Raw genomic sequence first — 8,517 nt, forward strand, 5'->3', positions numbered from 1 at the left:
TGAATGATGTTGTACTGGCAGCCATTGGAGATGTTTGCACTGCACTAGAGAGTAAAAGTCAGTCATGTGATGGGGAACCCCCACAGGAAAGAGTGTGTGTGCGACGATTGCCATGATCTGCCAATCCAATGTGTGGCAATTGTCAATTTAATGTATCTCTAGGAGCAAAATGTAAACCTGTGCTTCTCATGAAGAAGCATTGCACACACACAGCATATTTTACATGCCAACACCAGATGTCAAATTGATTCAATAGCAGAAAACTATTTTACTCCAGGCTCCTAGTGCCTCTCTGTCTGCAAGTCATCGGGATACACACATATGTAAACAGTGCAATGTTCATGTAAACCACCATATTTTAATTAGTAAGACTGTAGGGGCAGCATCTAAAGAAAAGTGATTTTGGTTCTTTGACTGTCCCTTTAACCAACTGGGGTTCCAGAATATGTCCTGATCCACAATAAGGTGGGGAGGGATTAAAAGTATTGCCATACCGTATGTTACATGCGTTAAATAACATTGCTGGCTAACTAAGTGACTGATTTTACACTGGTAAATCTCAAATTCCTCATGCCGAGGCGCCACACTCCCAGGCCCTGCCCTACAGAATGCAGAATTTATAAATGCCCTAAAAATCAATGGCAACCTGAGATTTCTATCCAACTATCCTTTCCTTATTACATGAATTGGTCTGTATCTCGGACGTTATATTAGTAATACGTCTTCCAACCATTCTTGTACAATGATAGATATACAATAGTATTGTACAATATCACATGCCACGTGGCCCATAACATATATTATTTTTTAATTCAGGAGACCATATTAGTGGTTTTACTAATGGTAAGAGAGATTCTTTATCTATTTAACAGAAAGGGGCATGTCCTCGCGTAACGAACACGCATCTTCCTCAAAAATACTCTGATACATTTCGTATCTCTGTGATCGATTCAAATATGGAAATGATATGTTCGTCAATTTTAGAAGATCTCCGAGCCTGAATATTTCCTGTTTAATGATATTTGACGACACCTATTCAAGACATCTCCACAACAAAAGACTTCTGAACATTCTCCATACAATATTGGTGGAATTTTGAATACTAAATATATATGTATATATGAAAAATGCACAAAAATGGAGAAGACGCCCTCAACAATGCAGACCACCACAGGACAACATGCCTGTATATAATTGGTATATTATGGAAGAAATTCACTCATTAATAGGGTGATAGACTCCATGTCTGGTAAATCTTCCTAATACTAAACGACAAGAACGCAGACTCACTGTATACCATAAATGTATGTAAACAATACGGAATTTATTGTAACAACTCTGAAACTGTAAAAAATAAATAAAAAAATGCACATAACATCCACCCTGGCAGGAACACAAAACAGCAGAAAGATGAACCAAACAATGACATGAAGTAAGGGGAAATAAACTGAATGAAACAGATATCCAGCCAGTGTGCTTCTAGGATTCAGACCCAATTCCTCAAAGACTTTCAGGGTAAATTGTCTAATCTGCCGAAAGAGATTCTCATTAAATTAAAAAGTAACTGTATCTCTGTAATAAACATAGGTTGTACCAAAATTAATGAAATGCGTTGGCTTGTGTTTTTGTAATATACAATTTAATGTACTCATGCCAACAGTGGCCCCTCTCACTTATCCAGTAAAACAAAAACATACCAAGGGCCCAATATTACAAAAATGGTAGCCTCAACTAATCTCTTCTTAAAGATGAAACATAGATACAAGGGTTTCCAGAATCTCTTGTAACCAGGTAAGGCTTAACACATTTGCTTCACTAATGCAGGCTTAACACATTTGCTTCACTAATGCAGGCTTAACACATTTGCTTCACTAATGCAGGCTTAACACATTTGCTTCACTAATGCAGGCTTAACACATTTTCTTCACCAACATAGTCAAACCAGTTAGAAGCCACACAATGCTTTTGCCCCTTCCCTCCTGTGACACTGCACTATGCATTTTCCGGAAGTTAGCTTTCAGCTACGTAGGATGTACTGCAAAGTGCGAGCATAGACTCAACTTTAGTATCTGAAAAAAAAAGTAAGCAGGCCTAGGATTGTCTTGGGGCGGACTGAAAATATACCAGTTATTGTTATACTTTTATCCCCCACTATATTTTAGACGAGCCCACTTGATGTCTTCTGTTTTCTTATTTCTATAACTTTCTGTAAGTAAACGTTTTAGCAGTTGGTGGATGTTCCATATCGATGGGTGATTTTCGAAAGTGGCAGATTTATTTTCTCTCGGTGACTCCAAATCCTCCTCCAGTTTTTTCCCCCCACATAATTTCATTAATATAATTTCAAAAAAATACAGTAAGAAATACTGAACAGTGGGTAAGATTTTCTCTTACAGATGGCAGATGTTTGGAAATGCTGAAAACGGAATTATTGTCGTAAGATTTATGATTTATTGGAGCAACCAAAATGAGCAACTTTTTTTGTGGTTCAATTAGCACATTACCATGGATGTTTTGATGCAGCGTGGGAACTGGCTAAAGAGCCCAGGACAAAATTGTGCACTGATTTACTTTTTACTTTACTTCAAAATAAGCACTTCAGTGGCCTTTTAAAACCCCACAGAAATATTTATATGAGACACAATAGCAGCATACACCAATTTCAATAAATCGTCAGGATGCAACCGCACAATGTACATATTGCCAAAAATATACATAAACCCATGGATAAAAATTCAAACACACTCACACATATATATATATACATACACACATGCAGAATTTTTAATCTGCACTCAGTTATACAGTTATAGTATACGGTAACTAAATTGCAACATTTAAGCCAAAGTTTCAAAATGTAAAAATAGAAACCATATATTATTTTATAATTGTGCGATTGATTCATACCAATTATCTAGTAATTAATCCATTAATATTATATATTATGTATAGTAATATCCATTGATTGAATTGTGGAGTTGTGAGGGGCAGTGCTACATGCAAAGAAAAAAAAAATGACATTAAATAAAAATAACAATAAATCACTTTGTATAATTCACTGTTTCAGAGCAAGGAGACCGCCGATGCTGTCTTGCTTAAAAATATGCAAAATATTGCCAAGCTCACTTGGAAAAAACAAATCTGCATTTGCATGTTCGACTTAACTTATGGGAAAATATAGTGGGTTCTGTCTGTATCCACAGAACTAGAAACTGCATTCCATTTAAGAAACACACATACACATTATATATATACATATGTCCATACAAAGAAAGACATTTATTATATATACCGGTACACTTCATACGAAAATTATTGGGGGGAAAAAACAAAAATTTTTGGAAATCAGAGTAAAAATGCAAAATGAACAAACAGCAAGTGAGTTGTCAAACGCCGGTTAAAATCTTGGCAAGTATATGAAGAGCCCTGGAAGTTTGAGATAAAATAATGTGTCTATGCTATGCCTGTAATGTATAACTTTTAATACAGTCATGTGGTAGCACGATGCCAGTCACACTGTTAGATATTTCCTTGGCAGTTGAAAACAGCTTTCTACCCACATGTTAACGGAGGTCAAAAAACTCACAGTGCACCATTCCAGGGCCAGCAGCATCGCTTTTTAAAGGTTTATCGCAATGCCAGACAAACATTTTTTTCCTCTGCAACTTACAAAGTACAACAACAAGTTAATAATTTTGTGTTTTGAAATAGATCAAAAGTAACATAATTTCATCAGGATTCTATTAAAATGACTCCATTGGTTTTGCGTATGGCCGCAGAATCACAACGGCACAGCAAGATTATTATATCTGATGTTTATTTTATTATCTAATTAGGATCTATTTATTTCTTCTTTGCTACGTTTCAGTTCTGCATGATTTTTGCAGGCGGACCCTTAGTCTGCACAGTTTCAAAACAGGAAGAAGAGTAACAATTTCAACCCTTCAATTATAGCAACTTCATCCAAATTATTTAGGACAGATTTTCTCAAAGTTTTTCTTTTTTGGAGTAAAAGCTCTCTTGACAGTTATCCAAGGCTGTCCTACGCAAAACACTGAGGACTAAGAATGAAAACGCTAAAAGATATATTGGTCGTTTATTTCCTACTGTTGATCCTATGAAACTGTTAAGACAGAACTTTTACCGAAAGAGAAACTTTCTTTGCCACGGTAAAATTAAACCTATTACAAGCAATTACACTTTTTTAACATTTGAATTATTTTATTGAATCTTAATAATGCCCCGGTATTGAAGCATTAATGAGTTTATTATTAAACCCCTGTATTCACTTTAACCCCTTAAGGACACAAGACATGTGTGACATGTCATGATTCCCTTTTATTCCATAAGTTTGGTCCTTAAGGGGTTAAGTTCGCTTTTTTATTCTGACAGAATATGCAGATTTTACGGTGTTCAGAAAGAAAAGTCTTGTCTTTTTGAGGAAAAAATATATATATTTACTCTTTTTTTAAGAAGTTAATTCCAGCACAGGAAGCTGTTTCCAGGGCCATTTCGGCAAGAGTTGGCCGAGGCTATAAAATAAAATGGGTGCACACACATCCGAATGTAAGTTTAAGATGTAAATAAGTGTTATACATAAAATTACCTTTACAAAAAAAAATAACATTAAAAAAATGAACCCCCCCCAAAAAAAAACACTTGCCTTATACCAAGAATATTATTGCATAATAATCACAGTAATATTAATATGTAATTTATATAAAACTGAGAAACACGATAATAGTACATGATGTTAATAACAGTCTTTTATACCTTTCTGCACGGCGTTAAAAAAGGCCATGGACAAAAACCATGAATAAGGATGCCATTAGTTTTAAAAATAAGCCTGTATTTATTCAGGAAGGACTGGCTGCACTTATTCTGAATGAGAAGTTGAAAGATTAAGTTAATGTACTGGATTGATATGAATGGCAGGTCCAAAATTCAGACCACAATCACTACTTTGGTGACGAGAATCCTTTGCTGGTTTGTATGGGTAGAATTTACCCAGTATGTAAGTCGACTGTAAAATCAAGGTAGGATTTCTTATCAGTGACATGCTATAATTACCACAGAGTAACTACCTACACTCATGTTACGGTAGCTACTTAAGGGTTGTTGTTGTTGGTTTTTTTTGGGTGGTCAGGTCAAATCAGTAAAAATAAAATGGAAGCTCTCCAAATCTGAATGCAGGTCCTCCTCGTCTTTCTCCAGACTCAAAATAAAAAATAAAATAAACCCTCTGTTTAATAATACTCCTTGTACGAAGAAGACCACGTACTGCATTGTTATTATTAGCACAGAAACAGTTATTATGGCTCCAGGAATGTTTACGATTGGTTGAGAAGACGTATTAATTTGTGCGATATTCGATAAGTCCCAAATTGGGCTTCTGCCCAGTTACTGAAGGGTTCTGCAAACATTACCTAGCAGCAAGAAAGCGTGACTATGTAAACATTGTTATTTAAAAAAATATATATTAAAATGCATAATGCCTGAATTTTCTTATAAAATTTAACCGCAGGCCTTTATATAGGGATCCAGCAAAAACTCAGGGTCCAAATGATGACACTATGGATCATATAAGTTACAATGTTACCTGCAATACACTAGTTGGGATAACAATCCCACGACATTAAAACCGGAAGGGGGGGGGGGGGGGGGTGGGGGGGAGAAGATTTTTCTTCTTAAATATAACATTACTCACAGTTTCTACATAAGCCATCTCAGACAAATTAAATTGCCTTTTGGAAATGAAAGGTCTTTAATTTCAGTTGCTGTTCCACTTGTGATTTCGATGGCTGAAGCCTGTAGTTTTCCACTACACTCATTAGTCCAGTCTATATTTACATAATGTATCGTACGCCTGAACAGTTTTAGGAACATTGCATTGTACTCACATACAAAACGCACAGGCTTCAAAAATACTTTGGTCTTTTAATTTTAGGGTTCTCCGGGGTGACACCCAAAAATGGTTAATGGACAAACAGGATAAGAATAGGTTAATAGTAGAATAAAACATGTGTGTGCTCTGTGCATTTATGATCCCTTTGGATATAGAGACATATAATAAAAGATGTGTATTTTTGTTTTATCAAACTCGTCATATTTACCGGGTGCTTTGATCAAGGGTAGCTTATTTATTCCAAAATATTATATCAGAGACGAAACAGAAAGTGAAATGGGGTAAAGATAACCTGTTGGATTGGAAAGCTATTTTCACTTTTCAACAAAGTGCCTTTAAAAACCGTTAAGACTTATTTTAGGACTTGAGGTGGGGTCCAATGCCCAAATTTCTGTTCAGGCCTACAGTACCGACCTAAATATAAAATACAAAAACCACAGCACTTGCGGCTGCCGGTAAAATAATAATAATAATAATATATTATCTCCTTCAACAAGCAAACATTCATCCGAATTTTGCACAGCGACCTTTCTATTTATTTATTTACTGCTAAAAATGCTGTCGGATTTTCCCAAACACTTTATATAACTGTTCCCTGAATGTCCTTCTCCATTTTGGTAACAAGCAAAGCTGTAGCTCTCCTCAGATCTTAGATGAGCATGAGCAGATTACATACACACAGAAAAAAAAAATCTCATTACAAACATATCTGTTTCTCATGCTTGAGAATTGATGTAACTCTGCCGAAAAAGCCTTTGCAACAATGACCAGAGGGTTTCGGGATCAAAAAAAGCAAAACAAAACAAGGGAAGGGATAAAAAAAACCCTATAACTCCTCAGCCTTCCTTTAAAAATATATACGAGAGCTAGCTTTTTTATTATGGTATCTGAATTGAATTATCTGTCATTTTGGTTTAAATGGCTCTTGCTATATACTTAATAGATTCGAGGCAGGGATTGGGATTTTAACATGCCTCTCAGACACATGTAGATATATGCAGGCACACACCTACAGTGAGGACAACCTGTTCTAAAGTTTCATTTCATATCCACGTTGATCTATACAGACAAACTACAAACTTGTATTTGGACAAAATTAAATGTCTTTAATTCTCCCATCCGTCCTTAAAATAAGCACAGCTACATTAAGAACGAAAAAAAACTAAACAATACAAAAAAAAAAAACCTGGGGGTGGGAAGAATCCAATCATAGCTACCGTCCAAAATAAATAAAAGAGATGGGAAGAAAATAAATAAATAAAAATAAATCAAAGTTCAATATTCAGCAACCTGTTCGTGGATATCTTAGCAATATTTTTTCTTTTCAGAAACATTTGAACTTTGATATACGAAGGATAAACAACAGTTTGAGTTTGCAGAGAATTTTTTTTACAGATCCAAACAATTTGGGTAATATCAGCTAAACAAGCAAACATAAATTAAATGAATATTAATTGACTTATCCGGCTGAATAAACACACAGGAAGGGTTGGAGAATATAGAGAATATACAGGGAAGACTTTTAACTGAGTGAATGATAGTGATTTAATTAAGACAGCTCTAAACAGAATGAATAAATGTTGGCATTTGTTTTTTTTTTGGCACTAAAAAAAGTAATCAAGCAGAAACGTACAGTCACACCCATAAAAATATAAATATCCGGAGGAGGAATAAAATAAAATATTGTTTTTTTGGGTAGGCCCAGTAAACATCTTATACATTTTAATGTAATATCGTGCGGTAATTTGCACTGTTCATTTAGAAAATCACAGTAGGATTATAAAAGATTAAATTAATATTAAAGTGGATTTTTGTCTTTTTTTTATAAAGTTATATGGCCTACCTTGTCCCCAAGAGCTGAGTTTCTCGTTTCATAATTGGAGGCTCCCAGGAACTAGAGTATAACTGGTAATGACTGTCTCTCCCTCTAATGAAGCCATTCCCAAGATCTTGATGTTGTGTATATACACACACTGCAACCTACCTTACAAAGCACAGAGACGAGAGAGTGGGATAGAGAGAGAGAGGGAGTGAGCAAGGGAGAGAGAGAGAGAGAGAGAGAGGGAGAGAGCGAGCAATACTATGTGTGTGTGATAGAGGGAAAAAAAGGCACAGACAATGCCCTCCTACCAGACAGCAGACAGCCCTCCTTCCTCTATCTAGCAAGCAAAATACAAACTCGGCTGCTGCAGCAACAGGTTCAGCATTGCTTGACTAACGTATACGGGGAGATAGCAGCCAAAAAGGACGAGGAAACAAACAGTTTGAAAGCAGCCAGCCCCACCTTTCCCACCCCGGCTCCAGCATTGTTTTCATTCAGAACTGATTATATATTTATGGAGCACATTTTGTGGGAGGTTATCTGCAGCCCCAATTCAAGGCACAAAACACGGAGCGATGTATAATTGCATTTCTTAATAATTTGAAAGATTCTACAGCCCTGTGGGGCGATGGGAATGGGCTAGCGACAAAAAGCCTGCAGCCAGCTTTTAAAATAGAATCGAGAAATATACTTTTTTTTTTTAAATCACACAACAGAGGGGCAAAAACAAATGCAACATCTCCCAAATTTTCAGCTTGCTAAATCCTGACATTAGGGCGAGCTTGCTCCT

General features: G+C 35.9%; 1 protein-coding gene across 1 annotated transcript in view; it reads right to left on the reverse strand.

Annotated features, from left to right (window-relative positions):
• ZBTB20 (zinc finger and BTB domain containing 20) overlaps nucleotides 1-7,925 on the reverse strand; it is a 778,251-nt gene extending 770,326 nt beyond the window's left edge. The window contains exon 1 of the mRNA XM_063442031.1: nucleotides 7,749-7,925. The gene's annotated coding sequence lies outside the window, so the exon portion shown is untranslated. The remainder of the gene's footprint in view (nucleotides 1-7,748) is intronic.
• Between the last annotated feature and the right edge of the window lie 592 nt (nucleotides 7,926-8,517).

The sequence above is a fragment of the Pelobates fuscus genome, chromosome 1 (genome assembly GCF_036172605.1).
Source record: "Pelobates fuscus isolate aPelFus1 chromosome 1, aPelFus1.pri, whole genome shotgun sequence".
NCBI classification, from domain to species: domain Eukaryota; kingdom Metazoa; phylum Chordata; class Amphibia; order Anura; family Pelobatidae; genus Pelobates; species Pelobates fuscus.